Raw genomic sequence first — 25,178 nt, forward strand, 5'->3', positions numbered from 1 at the left:
ACTTTTTTTTTTTTTTGGTGGGGGGGTTGCCAAAAATACTTGGTATTATCCAGAAGAGGGTTAACTCTTAACTTGTTAACTGATAAGCCCTTGCTGAAATATTCACCTCTGTCATTTTCTCAGAGACATTTTCTTTCTGTCTTGTGCTTCTGTTTTCTTGCTATTCTGATGAACTAGCTACCATCATTCCCCCTTTTCCTGTAGCCCTGAAACAGTGAGCAGTTGCTGGTCACTATCCATTCACTGTCCAGCTGCTCAATAAACATTAAAACAAGCTCCTGTTTTCTACTTGAACACCTGCTCAATAGCAGAACAAATCTACTATATCAGTTCATAAAGTTCTGGGACAATTTCTTTAAAATGTGTGCAAAAGCTTATGAGCTATGGGAACATATCCCTTTGAAATATCCTACTCCTCTCGTTATTAAGGAAAGGATTATCCTTTTGGAAGCATCTCTGAAACTGTTCTAAAGGAAAGGAAAAGTTTTGAATTACTCTGTTGCATTCTGTTTAATGTAATTGACATTCTGAAACCTTCATCCTTTAAGTACAGATTTTAGCTTAGGAAATAAAAATAAACAAAAAGTCACAGGGTACCATATCTGGTGAGTAGAGTGGGTGAGGTACAATTGTGATGTTCTTTTGAGCTAGAAACGTGCAGGATGAAAGAGCTGAATAAGCTGGTGGAATGAGATGACTAGGCCTTTGTCTCTGGGTCGTAGCCATAAACTCATCTTTTATGCATGATGATGCTCCTATCCTGAGCAACAGGGCTTTGAGCTCTTGACAAACTACAACTCAATAATCCTTTTGGTCCTGAGTGAGAAGTCTCAGCAGAGACTTTGCAGCATTCCTCAGTTGCTGACCTTTCGAACCACTCGAATGTCTTTAAACAGCTTAAGGCATTATCCCTGAAAGCCATTTTAATCATTTGATAAGTTTCTGTGGCTTTTTTTTTTTTTGGCCAAGTTTGGTGCAAAACTTGATGCACACACATTGTTCATTAATTCCTGACATTGGGACACTTAAAAAGAAAAACTTGTGTTGTTCTGCAAGTGATGCAATGAACTTCAGACTTGTTTTGTCATGTTACGATGTGTCTATATATGTATCTGCTCATAAAATAATATGTTTTTGAACAGATCTCATGCAGCACCACTAAGCTAGATTTTGCAATCTCTTGTGTGTTGGAGTTCAAATTAATATATATTATTAACACGGTCGCTGCCACGCTCCGCAGGCATAGTTTGCTACCTCACACCAAGCACTTTCACTTCTACAAGGTAAGTACCAGTTATCTCGTAGCTGGCTTATCAGACAGAATTTTGTTTCATGTGCCAACTACGAGTAATCCCGTATTACTACTCCACCTGTCTTACATGCGCTGATGACTGTGTAACTTGAGCTCAGAGTCAGTGATGTTCAGCATTCAGTGCAGTAAGGTTTATTGCATCTAGTCTTATAATTATTTAAAATTATCTAAATAAACACCTTCAATTACACCATGGCTAGTAAAAGAAAGCTTACTGATGAAGAATTAGAAGCTTACGCTAATATGAGCAATGATGAATGGAATGAATTATTTGGTTCCGATTCCAAAGATGAATATAATCCTACAGACAACTCTAGTGATGACTCGGATGATGATGATGATGATGATGATATATCATATATAAATATATGTATATGTTGAAAAAACTTCAAAAAATTGCTTTATTTGCATTAATAAATACACAGTTTACTCAACAATCCCTCTTATAATATACTATACTTTTGCCGAAATGATTTTCCTTCTGCCAATCCCCCAGACGTGCGCTCCACTTTATTCACAAGCCCAGAGTCCAAATTAATGTGCTTATACTATGGGTTAACTCGTGCTTGACATAGGAGGTCGGTAATCGACATACGAGTATGCTCGTAGTTGGCAGCGAACGTGTTAATTGGGTTGAGGCCTAATGCAGAGAGTCAGGGAAGCGTCATGAGAGGTAAGTTCAGCTATGGTATACAAATATGACAATACTGTGAATACCATTGAGTATTAATTACAAATCTGGCGAAGGGTTGGATTTATTGTTTGGGTTCAGACTTTATGAGTGTGTCTGTAAACGTTAAAGAGAAAGTTGTCCAACTGAGATAAGCAAACTGCACATATATACATTGCCAACTATATGAAAAATCCAAGAGGTAACTTGTTATGCCTGTACACAAATGCAAGTGCATCAGAAACATAGAGGTAGAGTTGAATGTGTTTAGGCTTAAGGTTATTGGCATTGGTTAGTGAAACCTGGCTATCATCTTCAGATGTAGCAGCTGGAATCGAGTATAAAGGGTATAGTATTTTTAAGGACAGAAAAGATAAAAACGAAAAGTGGAGTATATTCCTAATAATATAACTTATGTCCAGTTAGGGTAGAAGCTCATGAAAACAATGTCATGTGTAGCAGTGAGTTTGAATCTAACTGGATAAAATATCTTGTTGAGTTTTGCAACAGACCGGGTGGTTCAGCTGCAGGATGATGAAATGGATTGCAAATTTATTCTAATGGGTACTATGTTAGCAATCATGGGTGACTGAAATTATCTAAACATTGATTGGGTAGATGATAAATCTCATGATAAGAATTAAAGAGAATTTATTGAGCTCTTGCAATACAACTTTCTCAAACAGCATCTGAAACAAAGAAATTGCGGTCAGGGAGTGTTAGATTTGATTATAGTGTCAGAAGGGTTCTCAGTTAAGAATGTGAATGTTTTGCTACTTGGTGACAGTGATCATGTTGTGCTGTCCTGTTCATTTAGGGCAGGTTGCATTCTGAACTACAAAGCTGGGAATTATGACAAACTCAAATACTCTCTTTTGTCCCATGGTATCAGTTATTGGAAGGGAAGATATCAGCAATGCATAGGAAGCATTCAAAAGATGCTTAAATATGGCAGTATCTGAATGTGTCCCTAGGGTTCAAAGAACAAACAGGATGGAAGTGAAATGAATGTGCAACCTTCTTTAGCAAGAGATCCATAAGAAGAAGATGTGGAAAGAATATTGTGAGAATAAGAGGAGTTATAAGACATATAAAGCGCAAGCCAGAAAAGTTATGAATATCGTATAGAAAGCTAAATTGGAATGTGAAAAGAAATTGGCCATCTGGACTAAAGGCATCCTGAAAGAATTTTATTGCTGTGCTGCAAGTAAAAGAAAAATGAATGCGGAAGAATAACCTGCATTCGCTGAAGGGAATGCAGATGGTACCTTTGTCTCAGAAGCAGAAGAGATTGTTCAGATTATGAGTGCTCACTTCACTATTAACCAGGTATGTGTAACTTGGTGCACGATGCTACCACTACATTGGATGAAGAGATAGAGGTGTATAAGAATGAGGTTCAAGAGCTACATAACCTGGATATCATTTCATCAGTAGAGTGAGATGGGATATCAGTACATGAGCTAAAAGAACATTCCACCAAAATACTTGACATGTTTGTATAACTTGAGTTTCAGCTCAGGAAAGATCCCACAGGAATAGAAAGAATATATGATAATTCTGTTGTACAAGGATAGTACAATAACTGATGTATCTGACTGCTGACCTTCAGTATCTCTGGAGCAGTGGTGAAGATTTTAGAGAAGCTGGTGAGAACTCGCATACAGAAATGGGTTGACAAACAAGCTATACTTTTGCAAAGAGTAGTATGAGTTTAATAAAAGGAGACCATGTTTTAGCAGTCTGCTCATATTCCATAATAATGTTATGGCTGGATTGAATAAGGGGAATGAATACAGTATGATAATGTAAACTTTGGCAAGGCATTTGATAGGATATCACCTGAAAAGCTGTTGCATAAACTGGAAAATATGGATTGGAAATAAACTATTCACTTGAAGTGGGTGGTTGATGGATAGGTATCAGAAAGTGGTGTATGGTGGGTGTGAATCTACCAGGTTTAAGGTGACCAGTTGTGTTCCTCAGAGATCAATCCTTGGACCATCATCAGATTCCTGACATGTACCGTATGGTTGTACAGGATATCATGATAGTACTAGAAAAAGTTACATCATTACTAACTTCTGATCGACAATTTTCCTCCAAATTAGCCATGCTACCGGCTAAGACGTCTATAGACGTCAAGGTTATCATGGATGCGAAGTGCATATTAAAATTGTAATGCCATTGATATTACATTGAAATATATGATGGATACGAAGCGTATGAGGATGCTTATTTGATCCATAATGGCCAATAAGGTGGTTAGTCTGTTATCTGTCAACACTCCAATATTATCAGATCTTATATTTCTCTCTTCTGAGGCACTTTTACTGTATCATTCCACCTAGAACTTGGTCTTCCTGTGGATCTTTTTTTTTCTAATATCCTTATTTTTAATATGATGCTGCCATTGATGCCATTTATTCACTCCCCAAATCTTTCTCAAAACTCTGATATCTGTGGTCTCCAGTCTTAGATCAACTGTTTTATTTCTAATCCAACTCTCAGATTCATAAGTTAAACTTGGTTTGAACAATGCCTAATACATAATTAGTTTAGTGTTTGACTGATTTCTCTCTTATTCCATATAAATTGGACCATTGTTATGTAATTATACATAATGATATTGGGAAGAACTTGACAGGGAGAGTTTTTTTGAATGATTTGATTTTTCATGGCATAAAGACATCAAGGATCACACTGTGCCATGACACAGCAGTACATATGGTAATTGGTTAGTAGGACAATCACAAATATCCATGCCCTTGGCTTCGAAACTCACAGCTTCTTGTCTGAAGAGTGGATACACCAACCACTCAACCAACCAGGCCAGTTGACTAGGAGATGTTCAATTGTTTGCTGATGATGTAAAGATAGGCAGGGCGATCAGAGATGATACTGATATGTAGCACTTATAGAATCATGTGAATAACCTGAAACGGTGGTCAAATGATAAGTCACTGTTAATGAATGACTGTCAATTCAGTGTTGGTAGGTATAAAGTTAAGCACTTTGGCTTGATGAGATTTCCAACAGGAGAGAGGAAATGAGAGGAATGCAAGGGAGCACAGGGACTAGGGGTAGAGTGATGTCAGGAAGGTAGGTAAGTAGGGGAGCACAGAGAAAAAAGTGTTACAGAAGAGAGAGTGAAGGATGCATGTGAGTAATCGAGGAATAGGGTGGTAAGAGGTGTAATGTATGGGGACTCGATGATCTGTGGTGTTCAAGATAGAATGCGTGAGGAGTGTTTGCCAGGAGGAACGATAGAAAGTGTGGCTAAGTAATCTAGGAATAGGGTGGTAAGAGGTGTAATGTATGGGGACTCAATGATCTGTGGTGTTCAAGATAGGATGCGTGAGGAGTGTTTGCCAGGAGGAACGATAGAAAGTGTGGCTATGGCAATTGAGAGGTGAAAGGGTGGATGAGATGATTGTGATGGTAGGAACAAATGACTTGAGTGGTAATGTAAGTAGGGCAGTGAGAAATATGAGATTCTTGCTTGAAGGTGTATGAAAGAAGACAGAGAGAGGAAAGATAGTATGTGTGTTGCCTAGGCATGATAGTGACAAGCTGAGCAGAAGAGCGGTGATATTGAATGGCATAATAGCGAGAATGTGTCAGAAGAGAGGATTGGAATATGTGGATGCTTGGAGTGCTTTTGAGAACAGAGAGGAATTGTATGTGAGAGACTGCTTGCATTTGAATGAGGAGGATGTAGGCATCTGAAGAGATTGCTGTTCTGAACGAATCAGTGTGTCCCAGTGTAGATGGTAGCAGGGGTGGCCTCTTGTGGGAATGGGTACTTGGGAGAAGGGGGACGAAATCAGGTAACGCTGAGCCCAGTGGAGTCTAGAGGGGATAATGCTGGGTATAGAAACATTGGCATTTTTATGCTTTATACTAATGCCAGGAGTATTCGGAATAAGGGAGAGGAATTGGTGGCACTGATAGCATCAGCCTGGCCAAAGATTATTGGGATCACCGAGACGTGGTTGACAGAAGAGGATATAATAACAGGAATAGAAGTTGCTGGGTACAACATTTTTTGGCAAGATAGGAAGGGAAAGTGTGGTGGTGGAGTACTGCTTATGATAAGTGATGACCTATGTCCTCTAAGAGTGGAGGCTTTGGATGGCTGTGACACTTATGATTTTCAAAGCATATGGTGGAGGTGGACAAGACAGGATATTTAATGGGGGTGTTGCTATAGACCAAGGAGCACAGAGGGTGGGGACCAGGAGATGTTGAGACAGTTGAGCATGGCAAGTGCAAGAAGAATGATTGTTATGGGAGATTTTAACTACAGCAGTATAAATTGGCAAGAGGAAGATGCATGTAGCAATAAGGGAATGGAATTCCTAGAGTTCTTGAGGGACAAATGTCTTAGGCAACATGTAACAGAGGGAACAAGAGGTTCAAGAGTTTTGGATTTGGCTATAGCATCAGAAGAGTTGATAATAACTGAGATGACATCTCTTCAACTGGTTGGAGAGAGTGACCATGTGGTTTTGACTTGGAAGATGAATAGACATTCAGAAGTCTCAAAGAGACGGGAACATATGTGGAATTATAAAGCAGGTGATTATAATAGTCTTAGACATCAACTTGGAGAAGTTTTGTGGAGGAAGGAATTTGAAGGCCGGGATAACATTAGTGCTTGGGAAATTGTGAAGGGATATTTGTTAGCAGCAATGGAAAGCTGTATTCCACGAGTGAAGAAGAGGACACAATTTGGAGTAAGGTGGCTGACAAACAATATTAAACAGGAACTGCATGCAAAAAAGAGGCTATGGAAGAGATATAAGGAGACAGGTGAAGAGAAGATGCATGAAGAATATAAGACACAGGCCAGGAGAGTGACTAGTATGGTAAGGATGGCAAAAGTATAATATGAGAAAAGATTGGCCCTTAAATCCAAGGAAAATCCTAGGGACTTTTTAGCTATGTGGCCAGTAGGAGGAGAAATGACATTGTCGGGTAAAAATGGGAATAGAGTGACTGATGCAGAGGGCATAGTGGAATTCTTCAATGAACACTTTATTGGAGTATTTCATCCTGGAGGAGTCAATTTGAATACTAGAGGGATAGGGCAGGTTCGAGGTTTAGAGGTGCAGGATGAGAGTGTGTTCCAAATACTGAGTACTCTGGATGTCAGTAAAGCTGTGGGACCCGATGGTATTTCACCACGAGTTTAGAGAGAATGTGATAGGGAACTGACAGTGCCTTTGACCTGGCTTTTCAGTGAAAGTCTGACTGCGGGAAAGGTGCCCTTGGAATGGAAGGAAGGTAAAATAGTGCCATTGCATAAGGGCGGTAGCAGACTGGAAGTGTCTAATTATAGGCAGTTTGTGTGTCATCAATAGTTGGTAAGATCTTGGAGAAAGTAGTGAGGGACTGTATACAGAATTGGGCAGATGAGGGTAATGTTATCTGTGAGCGTCGACATGGATTTGTGAAGGGGTGCTCTTATTTTAGCAATATGCTAGCCTTTTATTATAAAGTTACAAGAGCATTAGATGAGGGAAAGGCATATACTGCCATTTTCCTAGACTTAGCAAAGGCATTTGACAGGGTATCATATGATAAGCTGATATTCAAGTTGCAGCACATGGTTCTGGATGTCAGATTGGTCAATTAATTCAGAATTGGCTTTCCGATAGGTATCAGAGAGTTGTGTATGGTGGAGCAATACCAAAGAGGCAGAAGGTTACAAAAGCGGTTCCACAGGGCTCAGTACTGGGACCTGTATTGTTCAACCTTTATATCAATTACATTGTCAGTGGATTGCAGGGGGGAGGGGATATTCAGTTGTTTGTGGATGATGTGAAGCTGGGAAGAGTTATCAGTAATAGTGCAGATGTGGTAGCCCTGCAAGAGGATTTAAATAAGCTAGATAGATGGGCAAATGAATGGGGGTATCAGTTTAATGCAGCAAAATGTAAGGTCTTAAGGTTTGGGACACATCGATGGGATGCTGCATACTGAGGGAAGTAAGGAAGACAAGAGATCTGGGGTTGATGATTGATAGAAACCTGAAATTTAGGGGACATATTGCAAAGGTAGTGAAGGTAACACAGAGGATTGCTGCAATAACGAGGACACTGACCTTTAGAGATAAAAGGGTTATCATTCCGTTGTATAAGATTCTGATCAGACCACACTCAGACTGTTGTTCTCAGATCTGGTCCCCAGGATTTGAAGGGGATAAATTAACTGTGAAAAGGGTACAGAGGTGGATAACAAAGATGGTTTCAGGACTGTACAATGTTAGTTATGAGGATCGGCTGAGGGAGTGTGGACTGCAGAGTTTGGTGGATAGAAGGAGGAGAGGTGATATGATTGTGACTTTTAAACTGTTGAGAGGTGGTTACAGGGCTGACACTGGGGAATTCTTTCACTTGGTTGAACAGTGGGAAGGAGTCATGACAAGGGGCCATCCCTGGAAGTTACGAAAGGAAACTGTGAGAAAGAGGGTGATGAGTGGTTTCTTTGCATCGAGGGTGGTTGAACCATGGAATGCATTGCCTGATGGAGTGGTGGGAGCGAGAACGGTCAATGTGTTTAAATGCGTTGACCTTTCTCTTTCAAGGAGTGGTTTGATAGACTTTGTGTTTCCTAGTAGGGACCTCCCTCAATGAGTCTTGATAGACTTGTGTTTCTTAGAAAGGACTTCCCACGATGAGTCTTTTGACTCCATGTAGGCCTGAATAATAATAATATTGTATTGGTGAGATTATGTTAGAAGGAATTCATATCTTTCTAGGATCTCAGAGTTATAGTGGAGAGAAAATTGAAGTTCAAAAGTTGCATTGCAAAAATTGCAAGTACAACTCAGAGGATATTTGTAATGTTGAAATGAACATTGACATCTAAGGATAAAGAAGTAATTTTTCCTCTTTACAAAGCCTTGATATGACCGCACTTCACTACTGTTTGCAGGCTTGGTCTCCTGGGTTTGGTGGGGATAAGGAGGTTGTAGAAAGGGTGCAAAAAAGAGTAACAAAGACATCAGGATTATGGAATATAAATTATGAGGAGAGATTGAGAATATGTGGGCTGCAGATACTGGTAAACAGGAGAAAAAAAGCGGTGTGTGTGTTATGATATGATAGAGATCTATAAACTTCTGAAAGGTTGTTATAGGTGGATGAAAAGATGAAAGATGAAATGGATGAAAGTTTTCATTAGATGGAAGGTGGGGAGAGGACATGTTGACATCTATGGAAGTTAGATTTATGTGTAGTTAAGAATGCAGTGAAAGCTAGCTTTTTCTCTCACAGAGCACTGAGTGGGTGGAACAATTTGCCTGTTGAAATAGTGAGTGCATTCAATGTGAATGAATTTAAAAAAAGGTACGATCCTAGGGATCTCTGGTGTGGGTGATCTATAGTATCCCTCAATGAGTCCTTAACTCCCAAGGGATCTCTGATGATGATGATATTTAAGGCAAATATTAGGAGAATTAGAGGCATATCAAGTGTTGCTTTGATTAGATGTAATTAGATTGTGGGAATGGATGACATATCACCGCACATTTTGAAAGAGTTAGTTATGCTTTTGACTTGTTTATTGAATGAAAATGTCAAATCAAGGTCTTGCAGTGAAAAAGGTTCCTGAGAAATAACAAGTAGGCAAAATAGTACCACTCCACAAGTGTCATTCTAGGACAGTTCCAATTAGAGACTAGTCTGTACATCTGCAGTTATGGTCAAGGTATTGGAGAAACTGGTTAGGAATAGAATACAGGATGTTGTTAACAGAATATAGGATTGTATGTGTTGGTCAGTAGGGCAAAGCTTGTTTTATGCAATCTGCTTACATTTTATGATAAGGTAATGAATGTGTTGGACAATGTGTAGTGTTTCACAAAATGTAAGATTTATATACATCACTGTATATAAATCTTACATTTTGTGAAACAAAATTTATTGTGTATGAACTTTGCAAATGCATTTGATAAACATCAGTAATTAGGTAGAATTTGTAGGATTATTGCTGATGTTAATTCCTATAGGAAGATCTGAATACGTATTTTTCTTGGACCAATGAGTGGAGTTGTCGTTTTAATATTAATAAATGCAAGGTGGTGCAGTTTGGAATACAGAAAAATAAGGCTGTGTACTGTATTTGTGAAACTGTACTTAAGGAAGTCGATGAGATTCAGGATCTTGGGAGTGATGGTTAACAGTAGGCTTAAGCCCTGAGGGTACATTTCAAGTGTTGCAAAGACCATGTCATATTGCTGCTATGATAGGAAGTGCATTGACAAGTGGGAATAAAGAGGAAGGGGTGCCACTGTATAAGGCATTGGTCAGACAATACATGGACTATTGTGCTCAGATTTGGTCACCTAGTTTTCATTGTGATGTGGAAATACAAGGAAAGATCCAAAGATGAATGACCAAAGTAATATCAGGACTTTGGAAAGCTGGTTATGCAGAGCATTTGAGGAAATGTAGATTGTAGTGTATGATGAAAAGAGGTGATGTGATAGACGCTCAAGTTAGTGAAGAGATTTGACCAAATTAATACAGAAGGGATTATAAAAAGAGTGAAGGATAAAGAGGAAGAACAAGAGACAATCCCTGGAAGTTGTGTGAAAATATAGTGAAGAAGGGTATGAAGAGTAGACTTTTTACACATAAAGTAGTGGACAAGTGGAACTCATTGCCAGAATGCATTATGAATTATTATTATTATTATTATTATTCAGGCCTCGATGGAGTCAATAGACTCATTGTGGGAGGTCTTCGTAGCAAACACAAAGCCTATCATACCACTCCTTAAACTCATTGACTGTTCTTGCTTTTACCACTCTATCAGGCACGGTTCAACCACCCTCCATGCAAAGAAACCACTTCTCACCTCTCTTGCTCACATCTTCTTTTCATAACTTCCAGGGATGGCCTCCTGTCATCGCTCCTTCCTGCTGTTCCACCAAGCGAAAGAATTCCCCAATGTTCACCTTGTAACTGCCTCTCAACAGTTTAAAAGTCTCGATCATATCACCTCTCCTTCTTCTATCCACCAAACTTTGCTGTCCACATTCCCTCAGCCGATCCTCATAACTGATATTGTACAGTCCTGAAACCATCTTTGTTATCTGCCTCTGTATCCTTTCCACAGTTAATTTATCCCCTTCAAATCCTGGGGATCAAATTTGAGAACAATAGTCAACATGTGGTCTAATCAGGGTCTTATACAATGGAATGATAACTCTTTTATCTCTACAGGTCAGCATCCTTCTCAGTATTGCAGCAATCCTCTGGGTTACCTTCACAACCTTTGCAATAGGATTTCAGTTTTCTATCAATCATCACCCCCAGATCTTTTGTCTCCCCTACTTCCTCCAGTACAGCTCCTCCAATTGCGTATACAGCCTCCTATCGATGGGTCCCAAACTTCAAAACTTTACATTTTGCTGCATTAAACTGAAACCCCCATTCATCTACCCATCTGTCTAGTTTATTCAAATCCTCTTGCAGGGCTGCCACATCTGCACTATTACTGATAACCCTTCCCAGCTTCACATCACCCGCAAACAACTGAATATCTCCCTGCAATCCATTGACAATGTCATTGATATAAAAGTTGAACAATACAGGTCCTGGTACTGAGCCCTGTAGAACCCCACTTGTAACCATCTGCTTCCTTGATTCCTGGATACCAATCCCATATCCAGTTGACTAACCTGACATCTAAACCCATGTACTGCAACTTAAATATCAGCTTATCATATGGCACCCTATCAAAATACCTTTGCAAAATCCTAAAAAAATGGCATTATATGCCTTTCTCTCATCAACTGCTCTTATCACTTTATTATAAAAGGCAATCATATTCCTTAGCAAGAGCTTAGTAATATGATAACTCACAGATAACATTATTGATTGTGTTGATTCTCACAGATAACATTACCCTCGTCTGCCCAATGCTGTATATAGTCCCTCACTAATTTTTGCAAGACCTTGACAACTACTGATGACACACAAACTGGCCTATAATTAGACACTTCCAGTCTGCTACCATCTTTAATTGAGAGCCAGGTCAACAGAGCTGTCAGTTCTTTAGCACATTCTCTCAAAACCCGTGGTGAAATACCATCCAATCCCACAGCTTTACTGATATCCAGAGTATTCAGTATTTGAAACACTCTCTCTCTTCTTGCGCAGAAGTGCAAGAAAACCTGAACCTGCCCTTTCCCTCTAGTATTAAAACCTTCTTCTCCAGGATGAAATACTACAATAAAGTGCTCATTGAACAACTCCACTATGTCCTCTGCATTAGTCACTCTATTCCCATTTTTATCCTGCAATGTCATTCTTCCACAATCATTTCTCCTCCTACTGGCCACATAGCTAAAACATTCCCTAGGAATTTCTTTGGATCTTAGTGCCAATCTCTTCTCATATTCCAGTTTTGCCTTCCTCACCATACTAGTCGCTCTGCTGGCCTGTGTCTTATATTTTTCGTGCATCTGCTCGAATGCGGTATGATTTCAAAGTTCAGTATGATAGACATATCTCTAGTTAAAATAATAATATGTTTTCTCTTATTGAAATCTCTAGTTTCCTATTTTTCCTGTACTAAAGCTTGCAGTAGTTGCAAACATGTTATCAGTGTCTTGAAAGCTGAAGGAAAGGATTATCAGCATCTTGAAAACTGACTCTGAACAGAAAGAATTGTGATAAACTTGTCATCAGCCTTAAATAGCAGTGGTTCTGTGCTAAGCTAACTGATATGACTTTTGTCCATTCCTACTTCCACTTCTTTTGTATCTATTACAGCTTATATGGCCTCACTAGCTAAATGGATAGTGTCTTCAGTTTGGAATCAGCACACTGTGTATTTGAATCTCTACATAGAATTTTATGAAAATCTTTAGATAGTAGGTGAATTTCATCACCAATTATGGCATGCACACATAGCATTTAATTCTTCCTTCAAATTTTGAACAGCATGCAATCAGAGCTACTTTTTTATGTGACTCTCAGTCACAAAAGGTTGCCAACCTATAATACATTAATACCTTGTGTGGGTAAAAGAATTTTATTATTTTATACATTGAGTAATCTCAGTACCAAAAAGCTCTCTGAACCTGGTTGGTTTTGTAGGCTATTCTTCAAAGTTGATTCCTGTTTAGTATGAACTTTTTTTTGTTGAGTTCTCTTACTCCACTTAGCATTTCAGGTAGATTGGAAAGTGGCCCATATTAAATACCAAAGCAGATGTAACTTTCCTATAAAATTACTATTCCTATGTTCTCATTCGAATGTTTTTAGGAGTGTTTCACAAAATGTATAAGCATTTTGAAGAAAGAAATGCTACCCATGAGGACAGTTTGTTTATCTGTTAGTAGGCATGTTATTCCTTGCTCTATCTAGATGGATGGATTTTATTGAAATTCAGTACCCAAAATAATTATGAAAGCCATCTCAAATTTTATTTCGAGTTAGATTATCGGAAGGAGCAAAATTCTTTGAAGATACACAAACAAATTTATGAAATTTTTTTTTAGTCTAGCAATTTGCTTAAGCCCCATATATGGGCTCAACACATTAAAAAAAAAAAAATTGTCAAATCGTCATAATTTTGGATTTTTGCTTAATTTGTTTTAGAAATACAATTTTATTAATACAGACCAGTTTACAATAAAACTTATATTAAAACCTACCAGTTTCGGCAGCAAACTGTCTGGCTTTTTCAAGGCATTTACGGAGATATGAAAACTAGTAAATGCAAATTGAAAGGAACATAAAAAACGTTGTAAACCAACTAGTAGCTATGGTTACACGTTTCGCGTGACAGAGAGGACTAATTGTTCTTATTCATTATCACGCATGCGTTGTAGACGTGTAATGTGATTACTGGCTAGCTGTAGTTCAGATTGACTGAGAGAGAGAGGATCAAGTTTTTCCACGAACTGTTTAGAATTACACCCTGATTTCTGTTGAGGTTTCCACCGGTTATTGATACTATTGTGGCTTCCTTAAATAAACGATGCCTGTAGTCGTCATCGAGATATGGCATGGAGCTGTTTTGCCAATCTATCGTGTGGTTAGACGTACAGAAATTATGTGCTAAGCCGGAAGAGACGCTTCTGTTGTGGTTTACATCACCAGCATATTCTTTTTGCCTAATTTCTAAACTACGTGAAGTTTGTCCGATGTAGGCAAGACCACAGGAACAGGGAATGTAATATACTCCTGGATATTTGTAGAACAGCACTTTATCTTTTGAGGATCCTAAAACTTGTCTGATGTTGGTGGTTGGTTTGAAGACCACTCTGATGTTATGGGCTCTTAGTATTCTTGCTATTTGATAAGAAATTGACTTGATGAAAGGTATCACTACAGTAGAAATGTGCTGACAGTGGGATTCTTCTTGTCTGGGGTTGTCATTGTATAGATATTTTTTGATGATGTTTTGAGGATATCCATTTTGTGATAATGTGTTGGCTATTAGTGAGAGTTCATTCTGTGTATCCTCCTCTTCTGATATAAACTTTTTGGCTCTATGTTTCAACATGTGGATAATGCTCAGTTTGTGTGTCTTGGGATGGTTTGAAGTATAATGAAGATTATACTTCAATTTTTAGATATCTTGATAAAAAAACAACCTAATAGTGTCAAATTATCCATTTACAGAAAGCCCACAGATACTGGAAGATATCTTCATTATACTTCAAACCATCACAAGACAACACCGGGCAACTCCCTTGCAAAGTGCAAGGAGTTGCCCGGTGTTGTACCACTCTACCCCAGTCCTGAAGATACTTTCAGGCGCAGACTTTGTTTGCACACACTTGGATAAAGGATTAAACTAAATTTATTATAGTCTGACCAAGTGAAAAATAAACTTTCAAATGTCCCATGTAGCGATGAGTTTGAGTCTATATAGTGTGAAGTGGTGGTTAACAGAGTGAAATATATGATGGGGTGTTGCTACAGACCTGGTGGCTCAGTTGTAAGGGACGATGAAATGCATTGGCAATTTAGACTTATGGGTACCAAGCGAATGATCATTATAGGTAACTTTAATTTTCCAAACATTGATTGGGTAAAAGAGAAATCTCATGATAAGAAAGAACAGGAATTTATTGAATTATAGCGAGACAACTTTCTCAAGCAGCATGTGAAAGAAGGAACTCAAGGTCAAAGAGTGTTGGGTTTGCTCATAGTGTCAGAAGGGATCTCTGTCAAGAATATGGCTATTTTACCACCAATTGATGACAGTGATCATGCTGTTCTTTCTTGAGAAGTATCTACTTGCATTATTAAAGCTCCGATTAAAACAGGCTACATGAAGCTAGAAATTATGATCGACTTAGAAGAATACTATTTTTGGTTCCATGGTATCAGTTACTGAATGGAAAAAAATGTCAGCAATGCATGAGAATCTTTGAAAAAGTGCTTAAATGAGGCAGTATCTCAATGTATCCCTAGTGTTCAAAGAATAAATAAGTTGGGAGTGAAATGGATGTGCAGCCTTATTAGGCAAGAGATTCACAAGAAGAAGATGATGTGGAAAGAATATCGTGAGAATAAGAGTGAGAGAAGTTATGAAATATATAAAGCTCAGGCCAGAAAAGTAACAAGTATTGTGAGAAAAACTAAAACAGAGTATGAAAAGAAATTGGCCATGCAAGTTTAAAGGCAATCCAAAAGAATTTTATCGTTATGCCGCAAGCAAAAGAAAGAACGAATGTGGAAGAATAACTTTATTGAATGCAGATGGTACACGAGTGTCGGAAGATAAGGAGATTGTTCAGTTAACGAATGCTCACTTTGCTAAGATATATCAACCAGGTGTATGCAGCATGGTGCACAGTGCTACTGCTACATTGGATGAAGAGTTAGAGATTCATGAAAACGAGGTTGAAGAGCTCTTGCATAACCTGGATAAGAATTTATCAATAGGGACAGATGGAATATCAGCCCATTTGCTGAAGGAATGTTCAGCTGAATTGGCTAGGCCTTTCACACATTTGTATAACTTGAGTCTCAGCTCATGAATGATACCACAGGAATGGAAGGGATGTATGATAGTTCCATTGCACAAGGGTGGTGCAAAAACTGATGTGTCTAACTATTGACCTATTAGTATCTCTGGTGTGGTAGTGAAGATTTTAGAGAAGTTGGTAAGAATGTTGGAAGTTTTATTCCACTTGGTTAGACTATAAATTATAAGTTTTGTTTAATCCTTTATCCAAGTGTAAGCAAACAAAGTTTGCACCTGAAGTATTCAGGACTGAGGCAACTTGTGGAAAAGGTGTACCAAGCTCTCATCCCTTGTCTTAGTATCATAATGCAAAGCACATCTTGCAGACATATATGATGGTATGCATTAAGGGAAGGGCCACTACCCAGACCGGTTTCGACCTTTATTGAATGTTCAAATACAGGTCAAACTCCAAAAACCCAGCGTTGGCTCTACCCTGTTGCAGGCTCACCCCACCACCGAGCATAGCCTCTTATTTGCTCATATGTCATCTGAGGAGTAACAGCAACAGCCATTCATTACCCCCCCCCCAAGTACCTGGGTGACAGCAACAGCCAACCTTCAGTTAAAACTTCATGGGCTACAGCATTGCCATTCATCACCCAAGCTTCCAACCAGTTTCGGCCTTTATTGAGGTCTCGTCAGTGGGAGCCAGGCCCAGAGGTGGTGATACTAAGTTGGAAGTAATGGAGAAGTCATATTTACCTATACGAGTTGCCAAAAGATGTCTCACCTTATTAAATTACTCTGGATTAGAGGAAGATGTTCGAAGTTTTTTTCCATTTGGTTAGACTATAAATTATAAGTTTAGTTTAATCATTTATCCAAGTGTAAGCAAACAAAGTTTGCGACTGAAGTATCTTCAGGACTGAGGCAACTCGTGGTAAAGGTGGACCAAGCTCTCATAACTTGTCTTAGTATCTCCCATAATGCAAAGCACATCTCCTTGTGGACATGTATGATGCTATGCTAAGGAAAGGGCCACTACCCAGACTGGTGCCGACCTTTATTTAGGTCTCGTCAGTGGGAGCAAGACCCAGAGTTGGCATACAGCAGTTTTTGCTGTATGCCAACTGATGTAATAATGCAGAATGCTAATTGGGGACTGCATTTTAGGGTGATTGGTAGTGCAGTATGAACACTGGCATGCCTTGAGATTGATGGACTAAACTTTTATGAAGAACTAATTAAGAAACTAGTGATATACCTCAGGGGTTCAGTTCTTGGGCTAAGGAAGGTCATGTTTTAGCAATTTGCTCATATTTTATAACAATATTATGGCCGAGTTGGATAAAGGAATTGGATACACTATGATAATGTTGTATAAATCAAATAAGGCATTTGATGGGATATCACACAAAAGACTGTTGCATAAACTGGAGAATATGGGATTGGAATGTAAACTCTTGACTTGGATCAGGGAATTGCTGACAGACAGATATCAAAAAGTGATATACAGTGGGTGTGAATCTGCCAGATTTAAGGTGACCAGTGGTGTACCTGAGGGTTCAGTTCTTGGGCCATTATTGTTCAATCTATATATTGATGACATCAAGCAGGGTCTAACATCAGATGTGCAATTGCTTGCTGATGATACAAAGATAGGCAAGTCAATCAGGGATGTTACTGATATTCAGCACTTACAAAATGATTTAAATAGGCTGGAAATTTGGGCAAACTAAAATGGCTATCAGTTTGATGTTAGTAAGTGTAAAGTTATGCACTTTGGCATGATGAGATTTCCAGTGGCATATTATATTAGTGAGGTTATGCTACAAGAAACTGAGGAGGCAAGGGATCTTGGCATATTGGTGGATAGGAATTTGAAGTTCAAAGGTCACATAGCAAAAGTTGCAAATAACTCAGAGGATAATTGCTATGTTGAAGCAAGTCTCGACATGTAAGAATAAGGAAGTAATTTTGCCTCTTTATAAGGCTTTGATAAGATCACACCTGGATTATTGTGTGCAGATTTAGTCTCCCGAGTTCCAAGGAGATAAAGAAGCTGTGGAAATGGTGCAAAGAAGAGTTACAAAGATTATATCCAGATTATGGGATTTAGATTATGAGGACAGATTGTGAGTATGTGGTTTGCAGCCTCTGGTTAACAGGAGAAAGAGGGTTGATATGATTGAGGTCTATAAACTTTTGAATGGGTGTTATAGCATTTCAAATGATGAAATTTTTCATTATATGGAAGGCAGGGAGAGAACACGTGGGCATTCATGGAAGTTAAGGTTGTTCTCAGTCAAGAGAGGGGTAAGAGCTAGATTTTTCTCCCAGAGAGCAGTGAGTGGAATAATTTGCCCTTAGGGGTAGTGAATGCATCTAATGTAAATGAATGTAAGGGAAGGTATGAAAGCTGGTTTGGGTGATTTACAACCTCCCTCGATGAGTCCTTGACTCCCTGGAGGTCTCAGATAATAATAATATTTGCTATAAATATTGAAAAGATAGCACAACACATGCAACCTTTTTCTAATGTCTAGGCCTGTACATTTTCTTCTAAATCTATTGATAGGTTTCAGTTAATATATTCATTACTTCATCCCCAGCTATTCTCAGTACTTCAATTGACCCCTCCATTGGCTCTGGGAGATTTTCCTTTTTGCATCAGTTCCATTGTCCATACCCTTTACTTTTCATTATCATAGGTTTCTTGACAAATTCTCCTTCAACATTAATGTCATTCTTGTACAAATCTTCTACATAATCTTTTCATCTTTTTTTCATTTCTTTCATTAAACTTTTTTCCAAATTCCTTTTTTGCTACTCCTGTTTTATTTTATTTCTACTCACAGTTCTTCTAATTCTCTTCCTGTCCTAATCAACTGTTTTAATTTCTTTCCAGTTTCAGCTTTAAATGCATCATTTATATGATTTCAATCAAATTTGATACTGTCCTTTTGTTGCTTTTTTGCCCTTAATTTCAATTGAATTTTTTCTTTTCTTCTTTCTCATCTGTCGGATGACTGGTTTTGTCCCTTATGAAATCTTTGCCACCTGTCATTTCTCTGAAGCTCAAGAATTGTGACCTTTCCTTTAAAGACTGTAGCCTTTTTGGCATGCCTCTAGTCTTCCTCCATGATTCCGTTCAACACTATATTTTGGTAATCTCTGAGGGGACATTCTCTGGAAATGTTCAAACCATCTTAATTGCTGTTTAAAAATTATACCTATGATAACTATCTGCTCTAGTTTGATAACTATCTGCTCTAGTTTAATTCTTGTTTGGCTTACTCATTGTTTTTGTGTTCTGACCAACAAGTCATGTTTATTTATCTTAAGCATTTCATTTCAGATGCTCTGATTTTCTGTATTTCTTTCTGATTGAGTCTCCATGTCTCGGCTCTATATGTTGCCGTAGGTATAATAATGTTTTTTTGGAGTTTCAGTTTGAGGCTTTTTGAAATGTTGTTATTTTTCCATATTTTTTTCATTTATTCATATTAGACCATCCTTTTAGTCTGTATTTTGCTGTTTCTGTGTTGTCAAGGTAGTGATTAATGTGACTGCCAAGATATGTAAATTATTATTATCATCATCATCATCATCATAAGACCCCCATGGAGTCACAGGTTCATCTAGGAGGTTCCTTTTGCCAAACACACAGCTCATCATACCAATCCTTAAACACATTCAAATTCTCTGCAGACACCACGCTCTCAGGCAATGCATTCTAATCATTCACAACTCTCCGTGCAAAAAAACCTCCTTCTCACTTCCTTGCTCATGCCCTACTTATATAGCGTCCAGGGATGACTCTTGTTCTTCCCCCCATCTCCCATTGTTTTATGAAAAACCTCTTCAACATTAATCTTATAACAACATGTTACTAACTTGAACGTCTCTATCATATCACCACTCTTCCTGCTATCCACTAGACTCTGCAAATTGCATCGCCTCAACCTTTCTTCATATTCAACATTCCAGATATCAGAAACTATTTTAGTTCAGTCGCCTCTGGATCCTCTCCAACATATCTTCATTCTTTTGAAAACCAGGTTGACCAAATCTGTGCAGAAATTGATTCAATTGTTCAAAGTATATGATTTTCTAAATTTATTGAAATTTTTCCTTCATCTCTTCCCATTTTCATTGTTTTAGTTTTGCTTAGATTGATTTTAATTCCAAAAGTTTTGCACTCTTCGTTTAAAAGTTTTGTCTTTTCTATTTGTACTCTAGAGTCTGGAAGAATAATAATATCGTCTACATATTTAATTATTATTATTACCCCAAGACCTCATGGAGTCAAAGACTCATCTGGGAGGTCCTTTTATGACACACACAGCTCATCATACCGTGTCTTAAACACACTCAAACAACTTGCAAACACCACACTTCCAGGCAAGGCATTCCAATCATTTACAACTCTGCACGAAAAAAACCTGCCTCTCACTCCCCTACTCACACCCTCTTTATACAGTTTTCAGGGATGACCTCTGGTTCTCCTCCTGATCTCCCACTATTTTCTCTAGAACTTCTCCAGCATTGATCCTATAACAACCTCTTACCAACTTGTAGGTCTCTATCATATCTCCCCTCTTCCTCCTGTCCACCAGACTCTGCAAATTACATCTTATCAATCTTTCCTCATACTCGACATTCCAGAGGTCAGAAACTACCTTAGTCATCTTTGGACCCTTTCCAACATCTCTTCATCCTTCTGAAAAATGTGATTGATATTCATGGCATTTATTTATAGTCCTGGTTCTTTGGTTATGGTTTTGCATATTTCTTTGGGATAAATAATAAATAAATTTTGTGAGAGCTGGCCACCCTGCATAACTCTTTTTCCTCCTTTGAATTTGTCTGTTTTTATTTGATTAAATTTGACAGTTGCTTGGTATCTTTATAATAATTTGTACTAAAGGTTTGTGTTTCTGAATCTAATGTCATAAATTTTAGGATGTTTATCATTTTGTTCCTGTCAATGGAATCAAATGCTTGTTTGAAGTGTCAATAAAACTGCAATATATAGATAAATTGTAAATACAAAATTAATGACAGAAAATCTCACGTAAAAAGATTTTCTTAATAGTATAATTTTCGCCTGTATGTCACAGGCATCTTCAGTACATGTTAAGCTGAAATTAAACAATAACTGACAATTCCAAAAAGCGCCACCTAAGTAGCTAGTGTAAGATAACTAAAAAGGTCAATAAAATTTCCTAACCAAAAAAAAAAAACCTATATATATATATATATATACAATAAAAAGTTAGGAAAGATTAGCTGATTTGTAAAGTACTATCTCCCATAAAGGGGATAGATGTAAACCATCAGATCTGTTTAAGTTAGGAGAGTGGAATAAAGTTTCACATGTTTCTTTATAAAGCCGTTCTATGAGGAACCCACTTTTGTGAAGGACTCTTGTCTTTTTCCATTGGATTCTATGTCTGGTTAAGATGGCATGTTCTGCAAGTCCAGACTGTCAGGTTTAAGGTACTGAATATAAGACTGGTGTTCTTCTAGTCCAGTGGTCGCCAAAGTGGTTGATATCGACCCCCAGGGGTCGATAGAAAAATATAAGACATCATTGTACGGGTAATATTTAATTCGGTTAACTTGGATTACCTCCTTCCTGAATGACAACGCAATTAAAAGTGAATCGTAGGAACAGTGACATGAATAAGACCTGTAAGGTCGAGCAAGGTCATGAAAATAGTTACGGAGGCCAATGAAGTAGGCCAAAATGACGTATTTACCAATAAACGGATGTCTGTGGCGCCTGCCTGGCTGGCGCAGTGGGAGCAAAATGGCAACACATGCGCGGTTGCTTATTTACTTATACTTACACGTATTCGATCCCAGTCTCATTTTTGCCATTAACATAAAAGTGAGCGTTAATGTTCTAAAATTCATGAACATACATATTATAATTCAAATGTTATTCATTCACGAACTAAACTTCTCTATGTTAAAGAATTGAGAAGTGCTGGTAATAATACCTAGTAATAGTAATATAATAATATATATTATATTATACATACAATAAACACTGTAACTATAAAATAAACAATCTAAAAACGAACATAAGCATATTTCGCTTGTCCTATTATAATTACGTAATAGTAAAATAGAGGGGGTTGATAAAACATCAAGAAACTCTTGAAAGGATCGGCGGTCAAAGAAGTTTGGTGACCCCCGTTCTAGTCGAATAGAGGCAGATCTTCCTTTTTGTCCGAAATAAGATAATCCACAAGAGCAAGGAATCTGGTAGACACCTGGATAATTAAGATGTGGAAGCTTGTCCTTAGGAGAAGTAAGAAAGGTGGAGATTTTTCTGACCGGTCAAAAGGCAACAAAAATATTCAATGGTTTTAAAACTTTTGCTATATGTTCACTAATTCCATGTACATAAGGGATAGGAATGCGTGTTATTTCTTCTGTATTTGAAGAGGAAGACATATTAAAACTACTCAAAGCACTTTTGATGAAGGAATTCTTGTATCCATTAGATAGAAAGGAAGAAATAATATATTGTAGTTCTTTCTGTAAGAGATTGTCTGAAGAACAAAAGGAGTTGGTCCAATGAACCAGTGTTTTAATAGTTCCTGCCTTTTGACTGGGATGGCGATGAGATTCAGCATCGATATAATGGCCACTATGAGTCTTCTTTCAAATAGCTCTTCTGATGAACTTCAACAGTTTCTCACTAAGTTAAATGCACTTCATCCCAGAATCCAGTTTACCCTTGAAATAGAATCAAATAAGCAGTTAGCCTTTTTAGATCTTCTAATTCGTCGCCAACCAGATGGTAACCTACATTTCTCAGTCTATAGAAAGATGGTAACCTACATTTCTCAGTCTATAGAAAGATGATAACCTACATTTCTCAGTCTGAATCTCATCACCATCCCAGTCAAACTATTAAAACACTGGTTCATTGGACCAACTCCTTTTGTTCTTCAGACAATCTCTTACAGAAAGAACTGCAATATATTATTTCTTCCTTTCTATCTAATGGATACAAGAATTCCTTCATCAAAAGTGCTTTGAGTAGTTTTAATATGTCTTCCTCTTCAAATACAGAAGAAATAACACGCATTCCTATCCCTTATGTACACGGCATTAGTGAACATATAGCAAAAGTTTTAAAACCACTGAATATTTTTGTTGCCTTTTGACCGGTCAGAAAAATCTCCACCTTTCGTACTTCTCCTAAGAACAAGCTTCCACATCTTAATTATCCAGGTGTCTACCAGATTCCTTGCTCTTGTGGATTATCTTATTTCAGACAAACAGAAAGATTCTATTCGACTAGAAGAACACCAATCTTATATTCAGTTCCTTAAACCTGAAAAGTCTGGACTTGCAGAACATAAAAGTCGGTTCCTTATAGAACGGCTTTATAAAGAAACGTGAAACTTTACTCCACTCTCCTAACTTAAACAGATCTGATGGTTTACGTCTATCCCCTTTATGGGAATAAAAACTACTGAATATATATTTTAAAAAGTTCAAATATATGAACTTTTTAAATATATATTTAAAAAAAAAAAAAACCGATTTCAGAACCTTGCCCTACTTTTTCTATGTGATCTGAGTCTCACATAATGTGATTTATATAACGCGGCATTTCTATGGAACCTAACATCCACGTTATACGAGGGTTACCTGTATAGCAAATGCATATATTCTTAAGGGGCACTCCCATATAGAAACACTGGTTTTTCCTATGATTTATGATTTACGAAAACATAAATGACATATATTTAGATATACCTTAAAAGTATAATAACATAAATTATGTATTTTCAGGCATAACTTTGGTAAGATCTTTTTTATTCTTGTCTTGTTAACTTTAAAATTTTTGGAACATAAATTTGAGAGACATCATTGGTAAATATAAAACTATAAAATGAATTCATAAAGGAATAATAAATTATGAGAGGGATTTAAAACTGAACTGTAGCATAAATTAAAAAAAAAATTTTTTTTAAATGCATGGAAAATTTTTCTTACCAGAAGGAAATAAGGATTAAAAATATATAGAAAAGTTTAAAAACATAGGAATACATATTGTGGCAACATAATGGGATTTCTATAAAAAATGAATGAACAAAATAAAAATGTGCCTTGTGGTGTGAGCTATTTCGACTTAGGAGTCATCTTCAGACGTCATCTTTGAGCACTCTTCATGATGATGAAGAGTGTTCAAAGGAAATTGAAAAGGTGAAGTCTGTGTTAAGTTTTCTTTTATGGTTGCATTGAATTTTTAGTCATTATTTATTGACATAAATCTCAGATTAATTTGAATAGTTGGAGCTTCCATTTCTCTGAAAATCGCATAGAAGCAATGGACGTTAATTCTACCTGAAGCAGGAAATCTTCAATGTAACTGACTGTTCAAAAAATGTAGAATAACAATAATGGATTTCAGTACACATGCACAAAAAAGTTCTTGTTTACAATTAATAAGAATCAGATTTCCTGATCATTATTAATTAATTCTGTGATCCAATTTTTTTATAAGGAAACAGTCATTCTGGTTCCAGTCAGGGTGATGTAGTAGCGCTTCGGAGTTCTCTTTGAATAAGCACTCAGATTTAAAATGGCATCTATATGAAAGTAGAGTCTTTAACCAGAATACTGGTTAGTAGTAACTTTTATTTTTTAAAACTATAACACACGTGTGTGTGCCAAGGAAATGAAAATGGTCACCCTGTGTGGATGGTAGTCTTAATAGGTATTGCTTTAGGTGGTGTTGCCTTAAATACAGTTTTCTATATCTTTGGAGGAGTTGTACACAATTCATATTTATTTAGGTTAGTGTGATTTTGAAGGGAAGCTGCATATTCTAAAAAAAAGTTTCATGTTTAAATCTTGACAGTTTTTTCACTTACTAGTCACATAAATTAAAGTTGCCAAGAAATTATATTCTTGTTTAATCCTTTCTCCAAGTGTAAGCAAAGTTTTTGTGTGAAGTTTTGTGTGCAAACTTTGTTTCAAACTGAGAGAAAAAGAGATTGATTCTGTGGAGGGGTGGATGTCTTTTAGAACCTGAAGCTGTCCTACTTGAGGAGATCCTACATGGTGAGGTGAAATCTCAGAGAAATTGTAATTCAAGGTCATTTGGTTTTCATTCCATTATGATGATTATCATTGTTATCAGTTTTCTTCTGATAACACATTACTTTTTTTTTCTTCCTTCAAAATTGGGAAATGTGATTTATCCACAGGCATGGG

General features: G+C 37.4%; 1 protein-coding gene across 1 annotated transcript in view; it reads left to right on the top strand.

Moving 5' to 3' along the window:
- LOC150103623 (uncharacterized) overlaps nt 1-25,178 on the top strand; it is a 54,747-nt gene that overhangs the window by 4,849 nt on the left and 24,720 nt on the right. The gene's annotated exons all lie outside the window — the stretch shown is intronic.

Source organism: Typopeltis vanoorti, chromosome 9 (genome assembly GCF_054136105.1).
Source record: "Typopeltis vanoorti isolate ZY-2024b chromosome 9, IOZ_Tvanoo_1.0, whole genome shotgun sequence".
In the NCBI taxonomy this organism is placed as follows: domain Eukaryota; kingdom Metazoa; phylum Arthropoda; class Arachnida; order Uropygi; family Thelyphonidae; genus Typopeltis; species Typopeltis vanoorti.